This window comes from Pogona vitticeps, chromosome 2 (assembly GCF_051106095.1).
Source record: "Pogona vitticeps strain Pit_001003342236 chromosome 2, PviZW2.1, whole genome shotgun sequence".
Lineage (NCBI taxonomy): Eukaryota > Metazoa > Chordata > Lepidosauria > Squamata > Agamidae > Pogona > Pogona vitticeps.
The window spans coordinates 4460824-4482754 of NC_135784.1; the positions used below are offsets into that span (position 1 = coordinate 4460824).

Here is a 21931-nt window from a genome sequence, read left to right on the forward strand (position 1 = left end):
CAGGCAACAAGAAAGACCAAGCAGGTGTGAGACATTTAATTGGCAACTGGAAGGAGAGATTGTTGATTGACTGGACATTGCAAAGAAAGAAACTTTATGTGAGGTTATGAAATGGGAAAGCCCAGAAGAACAAGCTTGCAAGCTGGAAGAGGAAACTGCAAGGTATGGACTTTAAATTCCGTAAGAAAAGAAAGACTCAAAAGATAGCTGCTGAAGCTTGGGCACGAAGACTGAAGGAAGAAGAAAAAGGACTACTGAAAATAAAAGTAGAATGTGATAAACTTCAAGTTATGTATAAATAAAAATAAGTAATAGCAAAGGTAATTGTCTTTTTAAAAAATGGTAAGACATGTAGAATGTAATAAACTTCTAGTTATGTAAAATTAAGAAGAAGTAACTGCAAGTGTAATGGTACTTTAAAATGAAAGAATGGTAAGCAATGGAAAAGTGTAATAACAAACAAATTGAAAGTGGTGATTGAAAATGTTAATTGATAAAAGTACTGTGGCCGCCCAGAGTGGTCGGAAGACCAGATGGGCGGGGTATAAATTAAATAAATAAATATCATTCAGCAACAGAGCATGGACAGAGTTCCTACTCCAGTCCTCTGAAGATGCCGGCCACAGAGACTGGCGAAACATCAGGAAGAACAACCTTCAGAACAGTGTTAGGAAGAATACACATATCACACTGATATTTAAGTTTTTGGTGAAAACCTGTACCTGTTATGTAGTACCAATCAAAGACTATATTTTAATAATGATGATGATGATGATGATGATGATGATGATGATGATGATGATGATGATGATGATGATGAAATTGTGTTCCTGTGCCCATGTGCTTTTATCTGAATGTGAGAAACGGTGGAGAGTGAAGCAGAAACTGAGACTGAAGGAGGGCTGCTAAGTGAATGGAGAAGCAGAGAGAAGGTGAGGGACAGGGGGGGAAAGCGGAAAGTTTTATGTTTGCTTATTGCACTTATACACCACTCATCCAGTGGAAAACCCCTACTCTGGGTTGTTCACGACAGTTTCAGCATTGCCTTTGTTTACCATTTTGTAGAGTGGTGAAAAGGCTCAATCCTTTTGAGCATTTGTATGCTTATTGTTTTTAGCTTTAAATATCATCTTTTAATGATATAAATGACATAAATGAATGAATTACTGTCCTTCATAATTGTACACTTTATTTATATAAAGTTTTATACTTTGACATACCTCCATCAGGTGAGTGTGGGGATACCTGGCCTGTAGATGATCTCTGTTCTCTAGAACAGCAGTCCCCAACTGTTTTGGGACCACGGAGCAGCTGAGCCTCTGAGGGAGGCAGGGCACCACCACCCCACGCTTGCGCAGGCACACTTGCGCTCTTGGGCACATGTGCGAAGGGGGGGCATGCACACCAGCACCAGTGTGAGTGCTCCCCCAGCCCTTCATGCATATGCAGGAGCACCTGCATGTCCACCCAAGAGGATTGTGTGTCATTCTCATTAACAAAATATATAATTATTGGCATGATAGATGCTTTTAATTTTTTTAAAAAAATTCAAAACTTCAGAAATCTTAAAGCTCAAAAAGAATTGGATGCAATAAAAAGTTTAAAAATATTTCTAGAAAACTTGCTAAGAAAACTGAAATGAGTCCACTTGTTCTGGAAATTTCACCTGACTATGAAGTGTTGATTGCAGCTCTTGAGGGCATCTGTCTGTACCCCTTTTTTCATCTCCTTGGAGAAAAATTGATAACAAGGCATTTCCTTCCTGCTTTTAGAAAGGAAATGTGTGCATTCCAAGTATTATAGGTGAAAACAAAATTAAAATCAAAAAGTAAAAAAGACAACCTTAAAGACCAACTGTTAAATTTTTTTTAACGTGAGCTTTCGTGGAAAAGTTCATTAGACACGAAAGTTCATCTTTCATGACATAAGAGAAGGAGATGTAACATGGCAAATATTTATACGTGGCATCAATATATAGATTTAAAAATACAGAGATTGTGGTTGGTTGGTAAGAAGTGGGTCAGTGGGTGTTAAACACTGTGATGATAGTATCTTTAGCTTGTGCTGTAAAAATGTGAGAACTTCTGCCATAAATCAACAGTGGTAATATGAATATTAAGTGTTTGGCCTCCTAAATATATGTTGAATTACTCTCTTGAGGTGGAAGATACAGTAGCATGAAGGAAGCACCCAGGGATCACGACTGTTTTCCATGAATGAGAACAATTTTCAGTAATTTTCTCAGTGTGACAAAATATTAAAAGGCTTAGTAACGTATTTTACATTCACATACTTGAAGAGATGTGACTTTTAAGGCTATAAACTCCTGTACTTTTTGGATAGATTTGCGTTCTTGCCTGCAGCATTTATTGCTAAAAATGTAGACCTTCGACTTCTTTATGCAATTTTCCCTCCTTTCTCTCTTTCTGAAAATGAAGTCCTGCTATGTCAGTCCCTCTCTATTGTTATGTCCAATAGTAAAATTCATAATGATGGCAGTAGGGGAAGCCTGGGTCCCTCTTTTCCCTCTGGAAGGTTAAAGGATGCAGCTGTTGGAAGGAGAAGCAAGACAGGAAAAAAGCTGAGGAAGGACTTTGGGGTGGTGGTTAAGAGACAAACTTGAGGGCACAGAAGAGAGAGACAGAAAGAAGAGCCGAAGGGGTCCAAAGCCTTGAGGCGAAAGGACTGTTCTCCTCAGTCCAGGCCCCGCCCCCTTCGCCCACTGGCGCTTTCCCGGCAGCCGCCGAGGGGAGCGCATGCGCTCAGGCTGTAAAGGCGCGCGCGCGGGAGGGGCGGCCGTTGGGCATCTAGCGGGAAAAGAGGCAGCGGTTGAGGCGGTTATTCCTGCGCGGGAACCGCTTCTCCCCCTCCCTCCTCTCCCAGTGAATGATTCGGGTTGTCGGCCCGAGGGATCGTGTTGAGAAGCGGCGTGGGGGGGGGGGCTCTGGGAGGCGGCTTTCCTCCTCCTCCTCCTCCTCCTCGCAAGGAAGCCCCAGACGGTCTCCCTCCCACCGTTGGCGCAGCTTCTCTGTCAGGCACCCAGGCGCCTGAGGGGGAGGGGGAATGCTGAGGCGTCTCTGGCCCCTTCGGGATTCCGTCTCTCCCTCCCCCAGGGGATTTCGCTCTCCTCCAGCAACCACCTTTGATGGAGACTGCGGGGGGGGGGGGGGAGAGAAGGCGAAAGAAGCCCTTCCCCCTCCCCGTTTATGCTTCCCCTTCAAGGGGAACCTCGTTCATTCGGGCGGGGGGGGCAGCAGAAAGAGCTCTTCGCTCCCCTTCCGAGGCCGTGGGCTGCGGCGCAAAGCCCTCGTCAGGGTCCCGGGAAAGACCGTTGGCTTGGGGGCGGGGAGGGGGCTGAGCGTCATCTCTTCGCCCCCCCCCCGTCTCACCCCCTAGTCAAAACTTGAGGTCCCCTCTAGCGCTACCCCCTCCTGAGTTCCTTTGTTCTCTCTGGAGGCCTCCTGCCCGTCTGGAGAAAATAAAGGGGGGCGGCTGCTCACTCCCGTCCCCCCCCGTCTTTTGTTTTTAGAGGGGGGGGCTCACTTCATTCATAAAAGCACTCCTAGGGGGAAAAGGAGAGGGAACATAGAGCTACGCAGGCAAGGGAGGAGGTCCGCCCGAGGGCGGTTCCGAACAGGAACCGGAAGCTACACGCCTCAGAGCTCTATGGTTTCCAGAGAGTCATGCCCAGAGCGGCCTCTTCCGGAATCTCCCACGGCCGAACTTGAAAGGAGGTGGGAGCTCGTGGTGCTGAACGGTGCGTGTGTTTGTGTGTTTTTGGAGGGGCAGATATGGGGCTGGGAAAGCGGGGGTGGATAGTGTTTCTCTGTGCAAGCCGGATTGCAAATTGCACTTCTTTGGCTTGTGTGGCACAAACGCCTTGCAAGGCAGGCCTTTTTTTTCCGGAGTGTCTTTCGTGGGAAGATTCAGGGGGGCAGATGGGATGTCTGGGAGAGATCCAGACCCCACCCGCTAGGAGCAAGGAGTCCCCCGACGTCCCTTCCTAGCAAGACAGCAGTAGGGGCTGGGGGGGGGGGGGGTCCTCTTCAGTTTTCCTCCCAGGAGATCCTCGCGTATAAAGGGGGACTGAGAGAAAAGCTCAGTTTTCCTCCTGAAGTCGCAAGGTGTCCACTGGAAACCGCATTCACTCCCTCCCTTTGCCAAACCTTGGAAAAGTTCTTGTAAAGCCCCAAGTCCCTGGGTGAGAAGCAGGCCTGTCAGGTGGAGCAAGGAAAAGGAGGAGGTTGGCTGTCAAGATGGGTGAGTAGAGGTCAGCTGGTGGGAGGGACCTGATCCAGCCTAGTTGCCCGGGATATAAAATACGTTGTGGATATTGTCTTATGCACATACACCCTATCACCCTTTAGGGAGTCTTAAGGAGCTCTTGATTAAATTGCTCTTATCTAGATGATCTGGCAGAGATTGGGGCAAACAGAGGGTCCATCTCAAGATCACTTCTAAACTGAGGAATCAACTGCAGGAGATAGAGGGCAATTTCTTTCCTGTCTGGCTTGGGGGCTTCCATGTGTTGCTTTCAAACACACAAAAAAATCTTTTTCTGAAATAAAGGCAGAGCAGGCTTAGGTCTGAGAAGGTGACGGACGTTTCTTCATGGGATATATTTCAGCAGAAACCTAAATCTATTTATTTATTTATTTATTGGATTTTTACCCTGCCCCTCTAGACCATGTCTACTCGGGGCGGCTTACATAGATAAAAACAGACCAATATAAAATCATAAAATTACAATTATAACAATTAATTTGAAGCAAACATTACCAAGGTGGCATGAATCAAAAGAAAGAGAAATAAGAATCACTTAATTGACTAGAGGGAAGGCCTGCTTGAATAGCCAAGCTTTTAGCTGGCTTTTGAAAACACCCAGCGAGGGTGCCAGCCAAATTTCTGTTGGGAGGGCGTTGTACAGCTGAGGGGTCACTGCCGAGAAGGCCCGGTTTCTTGTTTTTTCCTTCCGGGCCTCCCTCGGCGTCGGACCCATCAGCCGTCCCTGCTGGCTATATTGGGTGATTCGGGTAGATCTAGGTGGAAGGAGACGACCTGCCAAATATTGAGGTCCCAAACCATTTAGGGCTTTATAAGTAATAATAATAATAATAATAATAATAATAATAATAATAATAATAATAATAATAATAATAATAATAATAATAATAATAATAATAATAATAATAATAATAATAATTTATTGTCATTGTAAGTATATACACAGTATACCCATACAACAAAATTCAATACAATACAATACAATCTTTATTTGCAGTCTCTGACCCATTAAAATACATACATGTAATATTTTAAATGAGTGGAGACAGTTAAAACATTTCAAGACGATTAAAACAGTATAAAGTGATAAGATAGATTACCTATGATGTTTTCTTGTATTAATGTTATATATCATCAGTCAGTCTTTATTTTATGGACTTGGACCCCTTAAAATACATACGTCAGATTTAAAATGGATGGAAACTATTAAAACATTTCAAATCAGCTAAAACAGTACAAATTAACAAAGTAGATTACCCATACAATGTTTTTTTTTAAATGACAGGGTTAGGTAGAGGTCAAGATTGTTTTACGTATTCTTTGGGCAGAGAAGAGGAATTTGGCCACTGATAACAGTGGTTTTCTTGTTTGTATCACTTAATAAATATTTTGTATGCCAAATCAGAGTCCTACCTGGGAAGACATTCATTATGGGGTTAAGGAATTTGATACGCTCGTTTATGTAAAAATTGCACTCCAAAAGGACATGCTTCATAGTTTCAATTTCTCTATCCTTACAAGGACACAATCTTTTTTTGTAAGGGGTGCCGGAATATCGTCCATCTAAGATTGCGGATTGGAGACAGTTAAATCGGGCTCTTGAGAATACATGCCTATATTTAGGGATAATCATGTTCTCTAAATACCTAGCACTTTGGGAGAAATTGTAGTTTAGGCCAAGGTGCAAAATGGAGCATGTTTTGCGAGCCATTGAAATAGAATACTGGAAGTCAATGTCCCTGATCCGCTTTTCTAAGATAGAGTTGGCTGCCTTGGGTTCCTGGGCATAAGGGAAGTCCAAAGAGAGCCCTAATAGATCCAGTTTGGCTGGAAAAGCTTTAAGCCATGAGCTGTTATGGACATCTTTCTGTAGAAGGTTTAGATATCCCATGGAGGGATCAGCATGTATAACCTTGTTCCAATATCTAAAAGCAAAAAGCCAGGCGCTGCATTCTAGTGATGTTAGACCAGTCTCTAATCGTAAGGCAGCTGCAGGGACGCATCTTGGCATTCCCAGAATGGATCTTAGAAAAACTGAGAGAACACTCTCTATACTTGTGTGAAGTCCTAGGTTCCATATAACAGTTGGGGCAGAATCTTGAGCTTAAAAATTTGGATAACAGCTGGTATAAATTGTCCCCCCCTTAGTAAAGAAAAAACGCAAGATAGCTTTCTGCGTGTTCTTGGCTGCTTGGATTATGGACCGTCTATGGGCAGCCCAAGAAAGTTTGTGGTGGAATGTGATACCTAGATACTTTAGCTGTTTTACTTGCTCAATGCAAGAACCATTAATGATCCAATTTCTAGGTGTTACATATTGAGCGAAAACCATAATTTTGGTTTTAACAAAGTTTATAACCAGTTGGTTGTTCTTACAATAGTCCATGAATATACAGATCAGCCGTTTAAGTCCTATTTTCGATAGGGACAGAAGAACCGCATCATCTGCATAAAGCAGTAGGGGGCATTTGGTCTCTGCCAATTTAGGAGGATGGAAGTCTCTTCCAAGACACCACCCAAGCAGATCATTTAAATACAGGTTAAATAACGTGGGGGCTAATATACAGCCCTGTCGAACCCCTTTATTAGCCGGAATAGGTTTTGTCAGGTTTCCTTCTATACCACATCTAACACGGAGTATGGTGCCTTGATAGAGACATTTAATAAGATGAAGGAGTCTCTTATCTATGGAGGTTTTGTATAATTTTGTCCATAGACTATCTCTTGGTACAGAGTCAAAGGCTGATTTTAAGTCTATGAATGCAGTATAGAGCCCGTTACCATGAGAGGACATATATTTTTCTGCAAGATGGCTCAAAATCGTACAGTGATCAATAGCTGATCTGCCCTTTCTAAATCCTGCCTGTTCCTTCCCCAGTATGTTTTCCTCTTCTATCCAAGTAAGTAGTTTTTGATTTAAGTGGTTAGAGTACAATTTACCCAGCACAGAGAGTAGACTGATTGGTCTGTAGTTTGATGGGTCTCCTCTTTCTCCTTTTTTAAAGATAAGAATTATAATGGCTTCAGACCAAGCGATGGGAAATTTACCAGAGTTATTGATGTGGGTAAACAAGTTTGCCAACAGAGGTGCCCACCAATCCATATTAGCCTTTAGCATTTCAGGGAGAATGGCATCTGTTCCCGGGGCCTTACCTGATTTCATACTTCTAATCAGGGTTTTTGTTTCAGTCACTGTGACCGGCCTCCATAGAGGAGTGCCATTTAAATTTATAGTTGGGGAGAAATTTGTTGAGTTCTCGTTAATGTCCCCAAATAGAGAAGAGAAGTGCTCTTCCCAGATGTCTGCTGAAATATTACAGCTGAGCTGGTTTGAGGACAATCTCAGGGCATCAGTGACAAGAGCCCAGAAGAGTTTAGATTTTTTATTTAAAGTACATTCTATTAATGCATTCCATCCCTTTTGAATTTCTTGTCTCTTTTTATATGCTATTAATTGTTTATATTTCTTTTTTATATTATAATATTCTGCAGGTAATACGTTTAGGTTTTCCTTTCTATAGTTGTTATATACCTCCCCAGTTGTTTTTTAACTGCATAACATTCCCTGTCAAACCACTTAGGGCCGCTTATCTTTGATGAAGTTTGTGGGAGCAGTTGTTTGGAGGTTAGGGCCGTATTCATCGCTTTGATTAGGACTGAGTAGTTGTTTATGGCAGTGGTGGCATTTGTGGCTCCTATGATTGAATTTTTTAGAGACTCCCCCTCGGCGGAGCCAAAGAAGCCTTCTAGCTTGTTGTGGGTTTCCTCAGACCAATTTATTCTCTTTTGTTTGAAGCTTAGAAATTTCTTTTGGAGATGAGGTTTTGCACTCAGGTGGACAGATTGTGAGAGAAGGAGGGTGGTATTAAGGGGGAGGTGGTCACTATCCAGCCTTAGACCTACAGAAAATTCCAGTACCTCTCTAGATAAAGAGTGGGAGATTAGCACAAAATCCATACAACGAAATTCACAGACACCCAGAGACCAGACACATGCACACACACAAAATTCCCCAAACACTCCCCACCCACTAAAATAATTAGCACTTTGAAATCAACGCAGAAACGGATGGGCAACCAGTGCAAAGCAGCCAGAGTTGGGGAGATATGTTGGTGTTTTCTCACCCCACTAAGAAGCCTGGCTTCTGGACCATCTGAAGTTTCCGCGTTAGCCTCAAAGGCAGCCCCACGTAGAGTGCTTTACAATGGTCTAATCTCGAGATTACGAGCGCATGGACTAGAGTAGTGAGGGGCCCCCCATCAAGATATGGCCGCAGCTGGGCAATCTGCCATAGATGAAAATAGGCAGAGCGGACCACGGATGCCGGGTCCAGATGTATCCCCAAGCTGCGGACCTCACTCTTTGTGGCAAGGGTTGTACCCCCAAAAGAAAGGGAGTCACCTATACCGCTGATAGAAGGACCACCCACCCTCAAGACCTCCGTCTTGTCTGGGTTCAGCCTCAACCCATTCGACTGCATCCATTCCAGTACAGTCTCCAGGCAGTGCTGAAGGGACAGGACGGCATCCACAGAGGTACAGTGGGGTCTTGACTTAAGAACGGCTTGAGTTAAGAACATTTTGACTTAAGAACCACTCTCATAGGAAAATATTGACTTGAGTTACATACAGTACTTAGATTTGAGTTAAGAACTGAAAAAAAACCACGTGGGAGGCAGGGAAAGTGCAAAATTTGAACTTTCAGTTAACTGTTGGCCAGTGAAAAGGGTGCCTGTCTGCTTCCTCACTCCTCCCAGCGTTTAGAGAGTGGATTGGGAGACAGTCTTCAGACTGCCTGGTACTGTACTGCCTGGACTGTATTTTCCCTGCCTTCCCTGAACCTTTCTTGACCTAAGAAAAAAAGAAACAAAATATCCCCCTCTAGTGGTCGAAGGCAGAATAGCAGCTTCCCATTAGTTTCTATGGACGGAAAAGCAGATACGGATCAATGGTTTTCAATGCATTCCTATGGGAAATGCAGATTTGACCTGAGAACTTTTTGACTTGAGAACCGCCTTCCAATACAGATTAAGTTCTCAAGTCAAGACCCCACTGTAGATGAAAAGGAAATGTACAGCTGTGTGTCATCAGCATACTGGGGACATGATGCCCCACACCCCCTGATGACCCCACCCAGCGGCCTCATGTAGATGTTAAACAGCATTGGAGAGATGATTGAACCCATGCCTCCCAGGTCCTAGTCTGATAGTCTGTCAACTGCAGCACTCTGGCTCAACTGAAAGGTTTTTCAGGTGGAGAAATAGCAGCTTCCCATTCATCTTTTCCTGTATGAGTCAGTGGGAATTATGGCTCTGGTTCCCCACCTCCCACCGCTACTAAATTTAATCGCTGAGTCTAAGAGTCTGTGAGATGCCTCTTGTCCCTCCTCTCTCTTTCCTTCCTCCATCCATCCCTGTTGTTCCTTTCTTAACTGCTTTTCCATTCTCCATGTTCTGTTCTCCAAAAAGGCAAACGTGGTGTAGTTCCATATGATGTGGAAAGGACAAAGGGATACACTATAAGGAAAAGCTTTTGTGTGTTTTATCAAAGAAGCCTCCAGACTCATACTTTCTCCCAAGGACGGGGTAAAGTGAGCTGATCTCTACTTGCTTCTCTCCGGACCAAAAGGAAAAAACAAGTCCATCTAACATTTCCAAGGTAAGTGAAATGTTGTTCTTTATTTCAATCTTAGAATCATAGAAAAATGGGATTGGAAGAGGACTATATGGCTCCTCCCAGTCTGCTTTCCTGAAGTCTAAACATGTTCTGTTCTTTCACTCTTTCCTTCTAGGGACTGGTTTCTAGTCCCGTTATCTTCCTTGTTCCTTTTCTCTGAGTCTGTTCCAGGTTGCCTGCATCCTTATTAAAGAGCAGAATTCTACAAAGTGCTTAAGATGAGGCCTCACCAGTTCCTAATAGAGGGGAAGTAGTACTTAACATCGATTGGAGGCTGTCCTTCTGTTATTGCTGTCTAAAACAGCTTTTGCCTCTTCTGTAGCCAATTCCCGTACTAACAAGAAGATGGCCAGTTCCCCACCAGAAATGAAGAACAACAGGGAGGAATTAATAGGGTGTTTTTTCAGCTTTTAGGTACATTTATGACAAAACAAGACATGTTAAATTTCAGCCTGCCATAGAGATGGAGTCAATTCAGAAATTGCACTCTTCACATGTTTGTGTTACTGGGCACAGGATAAAGAATAGACTGGTATATACCAAAGGATTATTTTATAATCTAAACAATTAATATGTTTTATTTAACATGTGTTTTGAAGTATGAACCTTGTTTTATGTTCTTGTTGAGCCCCATCCTAAACGTTTTTGATACTGTGCAGTGTACAGTATAAGTATTCAAAAGAAATTCATTCCAATTTGGAATGAATGTGTTTGGAATGAATTGTGAGAATGAGGGGATGGAAAGGATAAATTTCATTTCAAGCTAATTGTCCAACCTGAGCGATCACACCTTGGAGCTCATCATCATCAACAGAAAACGTGCTTGCACCTTGTAGATCAAGTAGGTGGGGTGCAGACTTTCTCTGCTGTGCTCACATACCAGCTCTAAGTACAGAATCATGCTCTCTCTATGTGTGAATGTGTGTTGTGTATGCCAAAGAAGTGGAAGTATGCAGCCTTTGTTTATAGAACTTCTGTTCCACGGCAAGGAATAGTCCTTTTTCCTTTAGCCTCATCAGGCCGGTTCATAAGCACACATTTCATGGTCCATTTTAAGAAGGATTTGGACTGGAGCAGATCTGAACCCATCTCACCTGAATGGTGTAATCAGTGTTCTGGAGATCCTGAAGGATCAGCGCTCCTTGTTGCACATAAAGGAAATTGTAACTTCCCTCACTGATAGCATTCCAGTTTCTTGTCTGATGTCATTACTGGCAGTTAATTTATTGTACTTGTAGAGTTTGTCCTTTCTCCTTGGTGAATCTTGGCCAAGCTATTCTCCACCTCCTTGTTTAATAATCATAATATAGAGAAGTCCCAGTCTTGTGTGCAGAGTGAGCTAAAAAACTGATTACAGTTGTGCCTCGCTTAACGATTGCCTCACTTAATGAGGAAACCGCTGTACGATTAGGTTTTTGCGATCGCAGAACAATGGTTTAAATGGTTTTTTCCGTTTAACAATGACCGGTTCCCTGCTTCGGGAACCGATTTTTGCTTTACGATGATCAGAAAACAGCTGATCGTTGGATTTCAAAATGGCCGCCAGCTGAAGAAAATGCCCCCCCCCGCTGTTTTCTAGGACGGATTCCTCGCTTTACAGGCACCGAAAATGGCTGCTGTTTGGAGGATCTTCGCTGGACGAGCAGGTATTCAGCCCTTTGGAACGCATTGAATGGTTTTCAATGCGTTTCAATGTTTTTTTTTTAAATTTCGTTTGATGATGTTTTCGGTCTACAGCGATTTCTCTGGAACGAATTAACATCATCAAATGAGGCACCACTGTATATTACTCAATTTGACTCTAGAAGAAAAAATACTAGAAGAGCAACCAAACATGAGATATAATAAGGAATCCATGGCCATGAGTTTGTAAAGGCTAAACAGGGCTATTAAAAATAGGAGGTCAAAACCTCAAAAGGAACACAAAACAAAAACAAACAAATAAAAAGATATTTTGTAAAGAGCAGTATGATTTATGGAGGATCTTCACTAGACGGTGAGTTTTAAGCCCATTGGAACGCATTGAAAGGTTTCCAGTGCATTTCAATTGGCTTTTTATTTTCGCTTTACTATGTTTTCGCTTAATGGCGATTTTCCTGGAATGGATTATCACCATTAAGCGAGGCACCACTGTATATATTTTGTCCCAGCTGATTCCCCTAAATTCTTCTGTCATTGTTCTTTGAATAGCAACTTTCAGGTCTTGCGAAAAGTGATTTGAGGCACGTTTCTGTGAAGAGGTTGTCCTCTTAGTGCTATGTAGAGTGCAGGGGGCGCTGTTGGCAAAAATGGCATTAATCACATTAGTTGAGGAACAAGTAAACATGCCTTTGATATCGTTTGCATAGGCCTGCTAGCAAGTGCTTGGTCTCAGTTGTGGACTGAAAATGTTAGCAGTGTTAATCATTTTGTCTTTTGAGTCTGTCTTGCAGTTGGTTGCTTCTGGTTATTCGTTTCGCTCAGTTAATTTGTTCTTTAAACATATTCAGTGCGCATTGTTTCATGGGGAATGCGTTTTGGAGATCCTTGAGTTTGGTCTAACCATATGCGATTGTATATGAAGGGTTGGCGGTAAATGATAGATTTAGTGGTGTGTTCAGAATAGAAGCTAGAGGCATGCAGGTCAGTATATTAATCGGTGGGTTTTTGATAGAGTAGTGCTAAGATATCTGTGACAGCCTCCTCTCACGTCACAAAGGAGCTGCCACGTCACACTCACACTCACTTTATTTCACGCTGCCACCAACCATTCCCTCATAAGGCTCTTCAGACAAAAGTATGATTTTTAAAATAAAAACTTATGTTTATTGATAATAACAAAAGGAATGGTAAATCACAATAATAATTAAAATAAAAGGCAATCAGTAATAATAAAGTATCCCACACACACTCTCTCTCTCTCAGACCTTCACTCTATATATAGCACAGTACTACACAACATGTACAAGCCCTAACTCCCTAAATCCCTATCCAGACCCTATCAAGTCCCTATCTGACTCACACCTCATTCACTCCCCCTTAAATACCCTAGCTCCACCCTCTTATGTCCCACCTCCCTTCACGCTATTGGCAGATGACAAACAACCATAGCAATGATGGGCAGATGACATCACCGTTACTGTAACAATATCTATGTGGTAACTTCACAGTGGTGTCAAGAAAATGCACCTATTGTGTGGTAATCCTGGTGGAAAGTCATTGAAACCCTGACAGAATTTATCTAGGGCAGGGGTGTCCAACCTTTCACCTTCCCTGGGCCACATTAGAAGATGAAAATTTGGTTTGGGCCGCATGGGGGGGACAGCCCTAGCCGTCCTCCGTAGCCCCACTCCAAGTGCGCTTACCGGCAGCTGTGATCTCAGACAGCAGAGGCTGCCAGCTTCGACTCCGGTGGCTTTATGGGGCCGGGAGGGGGTCCACCTATTGACGGGGACAGAGCAATGCAGTCACGCAGCCCCCCTGTCCCCTCCCCTCCCACTCCTTCCTTCCTTCCCTCTCTCCCCCTCTACTGTTGTGACATGTCCTGGCCACATTCCGGCCGCAAGCGCCGGCAGTGTAACTTAAAACTTTGGAATTTCTTGGAAAATAAAAAATTGCACTGGGCCACATTATGAGCTGACCTGGGCCGCATGCGGCCCTCGGGCCGCAGGTTGGACAAGCCTGATCTAGGGCTTCTTTTCCATAGGGCAAGGTTTTAAAAATCATCAGTGTACCTCAAATAGACGAGTGGGGTTTGGGTACAATAAAGGAAGTGGTGTTCTAGGTCAGCCATAAATATATTTGCATATTGTAGAGGCAATAAGGTATTCCTTGACTATTTGTTTATCAATCTCCGGCTTTAATAATGCCCCCTCCACATGTACTTCACCTTTGTCTGGAGGGTCATAGTCTGTCCTTTGGGAAAAGACTGAGCTAAAAAAGAAAAGAATTCAGCACTTCTGTCTTTTCTTTGTTGTCTGTTATTTTTTCCATCTCCACTGAGTAATTGAGCCACTGTTTGTCTTTTGCTGTGCACATACTTGTACATTTTGTTGTTGTTGTTTTTAGTATAACTAACCTCAGCTTTTGCCCTGTCATTTCTGCAACTACTTGCCACATATATACAGTGGTGCCTCGCATAGCGAGGTTAATCCGTTCCGGATTAACCTTCGCTATGCGAAAACATCGCTAAACGGGAATTAAAAAGCCATAGAAACGCATTGAACTTCGTTCAATGCGTTCCTATGGCTTTAAAACTCACCGTTAAGCGATGTTGTCCCATAGCGCCGCCATTTTCGCGCCCTCGGTAAGCGAGGCAGGGCGCGAAAATGCGGCGCGGACCTTCCAGCGGCCATTTTGGAACCGCCGATCAGCTGTTCTCCCGGCTTCGTTATGCGATATTCGCTAAGCAAAACGCTTAGCGAATATCGCAAAGCGAAAAATCCCCATAGGGGCCATCGCTGAGCGAATGCTCCAGCGATGGCCCAGAGCGCCTCGTTAAGCAATTTCATCGCTCAGCGAGGCGCTCGTTAAGCGAGGCACCACTGTACTCTCCCTTTGTGGCCTCATCTTCCTTACACTTCCTTCCATGTCCTTTTTTGTTTTCAGGTCCTCTCTGAGCTTTTTGTGAAGCCACACTGATATTTTTGCTGTCTCCCACCCTTTTTCTTCTCGGATTTGTTGGTCATTATGCTCTAGAATTTACTTTTTTAGAAACTCAGATCCTTCTTGGGCTCCTTTTCTTCTTAGGATCTCCTGCCATGGGACCTTACTTAACTTTGTCCTGAGTTTATTAAAATAGACTTTTTCATAATCCACCATATACATGTGGCTGTAATCTGCTTTGGTTTCCTTTAAAATAAAGAACTCTAGTAGAACATGGTCACTCTCGCCCAGGGTTCCCTGTATTACCACTTCCTCCACTAAGTCATCTCTATTGGTTAGAATAAAATCAAGGATTAAAAGGTAAAGGTTCCCATTGACATTCTTAGTCCAATTGTGTTCGACTTTAGGGGGTGGTGCTCATCCCGTTTTCAAGCCGTAGAGCCAGCGCTTGTCCGAAGACAGTTTCCGTTGTCACGTGGCCAGCGTGACTAGGGAATACCATTTTACCTTCCCACCAAGATGGTACCTATTTATCTACTTGTATTTTTTTTACATGCTTTCGAACTGCTAGGTTGGCGAGGAACTGGGGCAAAGCGACGGGGGCTCACTCTGTCCCACGGATTCAATCTTACGACTTCTGGTCTTCTGACCCTGCAGCATAGAGGCTTCTGCGGTTTAGCCCATAGTGCCACCACGTCCTTCAAATCAAGGATAGCTAGTTCTCTATTTTCTTTCTCCCTTTTTTGTAGGAAAATTATCAGCCACAAAAGCCAGAAATTTCTTGGAAGAGCATACTTGGCAGAATTTGCCTCCCAACAGATATTATGTTAATTTAAGTCTTCTGTCACTGCTATGTCGTGTCTCTTTGAAATCCTTGCAATTTGTTTTTCAGAATTTTAATCCACTCCTTAATTGGGTGGTTAGTAGACGTCAACTATTTTTCACCCTACCTACATAGATCCTGATGGTCTCAATGGGACAACCAATCTACTCCTGTATTTCTGTGCAGTAATGTGTGTTTTTACTGCAACCCCTCGTCCTTTTCTCTTATTTCTCTTCTTTTTGAACAATTAATGTCCTTCAGTTGCTGTGTTCCAGTCACTGGAGCCATCCCATCACTGGAGTTATTCCTTATCAAGTCATATTTACCCTCCTGAACAAAGATTTTCAGTTTTTGTTTCAGAGACTCCTGGTATTCATAGATAGAGCCTTTGTGATTTGTGACCTGTTTGTCTTTGTACATTTTATGAATATTATTATTCATTAGAACTGTTTGGTCCATTTCTCTGTGCTTCTTTCTCCCTCCCCCTTCAAGTTCAATTTAAAGCCCCCCTGATGAAGTTCTTCTTCCCAGTCCTTTTGAGGTGCAAGCCATCTCTTGCTAACAGTCCATCTTCCAGGAAGCTTAGCTGAAGGACAAAGGTTTCAGTCCCTCTCATATACTCCTGCAAGGTCTCCTCTTTGACTTTGACTGCTTGCTGACAGGCCCCCCCATCAAGAACCTGAAAGCAGTTTTGCAGTTCCACCAGTGAAGATAGTATTCTCCTTCTTTTTGCTTCTGTGACTATTTTCCATGGTGCTTCCTCCACTATGCTTACTTCTTCGGCATATCATGAGTTTCTTTTACAGTACCACAAGAAGTCGTCCACAGATATTAGAATATATTTATTATGCCCCAGCGATGGGATCTTGATTGATTCATACAAGTGACTGAGTATTACATCTAGCACTTAAGTGCTTCTTCTCTCAGTCTTTGGTAGGTACATCTTTTCTGTGATGTAGCTCACACATCTGGTTGTGTTGGTTGAATCATGTAGAATTATTTCGATACCTGTAGGAAGTTTTTGGTTTGCAGCTCCAGAATTGCTTTTGGATCTCTGTGTACGAAGTAGTGATGTCAGAACTCCATGCTGTTACCATCTGTCACAAACCGAGCACTCCTTTGAAGTTTTTACCGGTTAATCTTTAGGTCCTTTCCTTCAGACTAGGGAAACTGAGAAGGTATCGAGAAACTTCCAAAATGCCAAAGGGAGTTGCATTTTCTTTTTCTTTTTTCTTATTTATTTATTTATTTATTCATTCATTCATTCATTCATTCATTCATTCATTCATTCATTCATTCATTCATTCATTCATTCATTTATACCCCGCCCATCTGGCCTAAAAGGCCACTCTGGGCGGCTTATCACTATCACCATCCTAATTCTGTTGTGAATTCTTAGATCACGATGTAACATGCAAAACATGGGGGGGGGGAGAATGATCAGTAGGTAACAAAAAAGTATGGTTCTGAATTGAGAACTTGTGTCTGCCCTTGGTATTCTAACATCATTCCAAGGCAAGAAAATATTTTATGTACTTTATTTGTACTTTATATGTACTGAGGGTTAATAAATTGAAAATCCTGACAAGATGGAAGTGCTGTTAGTGGGTGCTTTGCCGGACAGGCTGGAGGGCCATTTCTCTGCCCTGAATGGGGTTACACTCCCCCTTAGGGACAGGGTCTGCAGTTTGGGGGTGCTCCTGGACCCCAGTCTAACACTGGAAGCCCAGGTGGAATCGGTGGCCGGGGTGCCTTCCTTCAGCTGCGGAAACTATACCAGCTACGGACCTACCTGGACAAGCGGAGTCTCATGACAGTTACACATGCACTGGTAACATCCCACATAGATTACTGCAATGCGCTTTATGTGGGGCTGCCTTTGAAGACAGTCTGGCGACTGCAACTGGTCCAGAATCAAGCTGTGCGGCTGGTGAGTGGTGGGGCCGCTAGAGAGCACATCAAGCCGATTCTGTATAAGTTACATTGGTTACCAGTTGCTGCCCAGGCCCAATTCAAAGTGCTTGTTTTGACATATAAAGCCCTAAAGGGCTTGGGCCTTGGATACTTGAAGGACCGCCTCCTTCCATATGAACCTAGCCGGCAGTTAAGATCTAGCCAGGGGACCCTTTTGAAAGAGACAAAGGGCCTTCTCGGCTGCTGCCCCCAGACTATGGAATGCCCTCCCGACTGAAATTCGTCTGGCGCCGACGTTGATGACATTTCAGGGCCAGGTCAAAACCTTCCTGTTCCAGAAGGCTTTTAATTGAAATAACTGTGCGTCCTGATGGTAATTTTAATTGTATTTTAATTGTATTTTAATTGTATTTTAATCATTTTATATTTTATTGTATTGAATTTTAATTGTAAGCCGCCCAGAGACCTCTGGGTAGAGTGGGCGGCATATAAATTAATTAATTAATTAATTAATTAATTAATTAATAATAATAATAATAATAATAATAATAATAATAATAATAATAATAATAATAATAATAATAATAATAATAATAATAATAATAATAATAATAATAATAATAATAATAAATAACAACAACAACAACAACTACAACTTTTAAAAAGAAACTAAAGGGATAGAAGGTAAAATAAAAAATCATAAAAAACCAACACAGAGAAAACATGTAGTAGTCTCACTTATCTGGCAGATCACATTGCAGAATGTCAGTCCCATTACCTTCATTTTCCTGTAATCATCATTAGCAACTTGAATATTTCCACTGGATTTTTTATCTAGATTTATAAAGACTTTGGTGTATATACATTGGTGCCTCGCATAATGAGCGCACCGTTTAACGATGAATCCGCCAAAAATCGCTTTGCGACGATTGGTAAGCGTTTCGCTTACCGATTTTCGCATAGGGATTTTTTTTAAACAGCTGTTCAGCGGTTCCAAAATGGCCATCGGACGCCCAAAATGGCCCTGCGCAGCATTTTTGCACCCTGCCCTTGCTTACCGATGGCGCGAAAATGGCGGCGCTATGGAGGAACTTCGCTGAACGGTGAGTTTGGGCCCCATTGGAACGCATTAAACGAAGTTTAATGTGTTCCAATGGGTTTTTACTTTCCGTTTAGCAATGTTTCCTCATAGCGACGGTTAATCCGGAATGGATTAACCTTACTATGCGGGGCACCACTGTAATAACTGATGCACCCTGAGTAAATGATCTAGTAATCTGATTTATGTTCAGAATTATGGCTATGCATGCTTTCTGTTTACAATAGGCCTGTTGTATTCATAGGGGATCAGCTTCAAAGACCCAACATATGTTGGAAATTGCGGTAAGACAGACCAATATATAGTGACAACTGGTTCCCTCTAGTTGTCAATTCTGGTACTACATCTTGGAAATGCATATTTCTGGTGGAGGCGTTATTTATATTTTCAGGCACTGAAATATGCGGAAATATGCGCACGGAACGTATGGATATAGTGGTCCTCCTCTTCATGCCTTCCCAGCCTTTCCTTTTCTCTTTCTGTTGGAGTCAGGCTCCCTCTATTCAGAATTGGTTAGGCCTCATCTTGAGTACTGTGTCCAGCTATGGACACCACATTTTAAGAAGGATGCTGACAAATTGGAACACATTCACAGGAGGGTAACAAGGATGGTCAGGGGCTGGAAACCAAGCCATGTGAGGGATGATGGGAAAAAACGGTCATGTTTAGCCTTGGGAAGTGTTGAAATATGTAGCAACCCAGCAGGTTATGTATAAAAACCTAAATTGTTTGTTTATTTACCATTTCCCCAAAAATAAGATATAACCTGAAAATAAGCCCTAGTATGATTTTCGAGGACACTCGTAATATGAGCCCTACCCCGAAAATAAGCCCTAGTTAAGTGAAAGCTTGCCCTCCACCATCGTGCAGCAACCAGAAGATGACATGACTGTATTTGAACAAATGTAAATGGTTGTGCATGAAAAAAAATATATATCCCCTGAAAATAAGCCCTACTGCTTTTTTTGGAGCAAAAATTAATACAAGAAATACTGTCTTATTCTCGGGGAAACATGGTATTCCCAAGGAACCAGTCAAGAGCTCTCTTTCCTTCCCATCACTAGGGGCTTAACCATCTTTACTCTGAGGCAGTTTTGTTTTCAGTTAGTTGCAGTTTAACAGTTATGTAGAGTTCTTTCCCTAGTCATGGTTTTAACAGACTAGTTGATTCTTCTTTGTAATATTAATGATTTCATAACTTCATGTCAAGTTTTTGAGCACATAATTTTGTAAGTAAATACTGTTTCTTCATTTTACTGTTGTCTGTAGGTCTACTTAGATAAGGTGGATTCTTGAGGAACTTGCTTATGATTCTAAGCCTATACACTGGTGCCTCGACTTACGAACGTCCCGACATACGACCATTTCAAGTTACGGCCTGCTCAGGCCACAAAATTTTTGCTTTGACTTGCGGCCGGAGCTTCGAGTTGCAGCCGAAAAAAGGCAGGGGAAAAGGGCGGGGAATTCAAATTTGCTGATGATTGGTAGGCGAACAGGCTGCTTCTCTGTAGCTCTTTCGCCACAACGGAAGCTTGGGACTGCTTGGTAAGGAAAGGTGCTGCTTTCTGCTTTTTAAAAACTATTCTGGGTGGGTTTTGCAGGGTGGGTTTGATCTGGGGGGGGTTATGTTTCTGTGCTTTATTGTTGTTTTATTTTTTGTGATTATTATTACTATTATTTGCAGCCCTAGCGCCTTCTGATGGGACTGGCTCATTTATTTTTTGTTTCTTTGGGTTTTTTTAAGCCCCAGTACCTTTGGGGCTTGCTCTGTTGTTTATTTCTGGTTTTTTTGCAGCCCCAGCACCTTGCGATGGGGCTTGCAGCATTTCATTTTTATTTTATTTTGGGGGCGTATTTTTTCTTCTGGAATGGATTAATGTTCCAATGCATTTCAGTGGGAAATGGTGCTTCGACCTATGACCATTTTGAGTTACATCCATCTTCTGGAATGGATTATGGTCGTAACTCGAGGCACCACTGCATTTATGAAAAATAAAACTGCCCCTTTTTTGCTATGCAACCACACTGAACTCAATAAAGAGAAGTTTGAAGAGAGATATAATAGCACTTTTCAAATACTTGAAAGATAGGCATACAGAGGAGGGGCAGGATCTGTTCTCAGTCATCCCAAAGTGCAGGTTCTATAATAATGGGTTCAAGTTATATAAAGTCATATATCTGCTCATTATCAGAAAAAAATGTCTTAACTGTTTGAGCAGTACAACAATGGAACTGGTTACCTCAAGGGATCGTACTCCAGTGCTGGAGGCATTCAAGTGAAAATTAGACAACCATATATCCAATATACTTTAATTTGGATTCCTGTATTGAGCAGAGAGTTGGACTTTATGGCATAGCAGGGTTTTTTAAACTTAATTTACCTGGGGGTCTCTGGAGGCAGAGTCTGGGTGAGGCTGGGTTGCATCAGATTTTCCGCCAAGCGGAGCAAGAGCCCGAGGAAGCCGCCCAGGAGTTTCCTTAGCTGACAGACAGGTGGGCTGGCTGGCAGGCTGCAGTTCTGGATGGAGGGTGCAAGAGGTGCTGTCTTGGGAGAGAGCTGGCGAGCGAGGCAAGGCTTTTTTTTCTCTTGACAGCAGAGGATGTGTGGGCGCTTTGGGGGGGCAGGCAAGGCGAGGGCCACAAACTATCATCTGGGGGGCCGCAAATGGCCCCCGGGCCGCATGTTTGAGACCCCTGCCTTATAGGTTCCCTGTAGAATCATAGAATAATGAAGTTGGAACGGGCCTATCAGGCCATCAAATCAAACCACCTGCTGAGTGCAGGAATATAAATCAAAAGATATCTGCGTTGTCTAAATTTCTCTTTTCCTTAAAATTAAAACATGAAAAGGATGAAATTCAAGGCACTTTTATATGATAAGAAAAATCCAAAAACTGTCTATAACTTTAGGCATTTAATTAATACACAACAATAAAATTACTACAGATAGGGTGGAATGCCAGCTTCAGCAATTTAAGTGTCCTTCATTTTCTTATCCTTCCTTTTCACCATACCTGTAGGCATCTTCTCTATATGTCTGGTAGACAAATAGCTAACAAATTTTTTTATAAGTTAACATGGCCAGGGCATAACAACTACATCCAAAAGTACTGAATGAACTGACTGAAGAACTCTCAGAAACACTCTGTATCATTTTCTTCAAATCATGGAGGATCGGTGAAATGCGAGAGCATTGGGGGTTAATGTCCCTCTCTTCAAAAAAGTGGAAAAAGAGGAAGTTGGGAATTAGAAACCCAATGCGTAGTTAAAGGGGATACTTGGCTCAGCGATACTATATCTGGAGCACACTTGACTTCACTCTCCAGGATGCCTGGCTCAGGGTCAGCAACCACACTATCTGGGTTGTCCAGGACATCCAGATCTTTCTGGTATAATTCCTCTGTGCATTCTTACCACCTCTTCTTGATGTCTTCTGCTTCTGTTAGGTCCCTTGAATTTTTGTCCTTTTTCATGTCTATCTTTGCACAAAATGTTCCTTTCATATTTCCAATTTTCTTGAACAGATCTCTGGTTTTTCCCTTTCTGTTATTT

General features: G+C 42.7%; 1 protein-coding gene across 1 annotated transcript in view; it reads left to right on the forward strand.

Moving 5' to 3' along the window:
* The first annotated feature begins 3442 nt into the window (after positions 1 to 3442).
* The window catches only part of LOC140703781 (uncharacterized), a 64363-nt gene continuing 45874 nt past the window's right edge, over positions 3443 to 21931 (forward strand). Inside the window, exons 1-3 of the mRNA XM_078386426.1 lie at positions 3443 to 3757; positions 9752 to 9941; positions 19649 to 19924. The gene's annotated coding sequence lies outside the window, so the exon portion shown is untranslated. The remainder of the gene's footprint in view (positions 3758 to 9751; positions 9942 to 19648; positions 19925 to 21931) is intronic.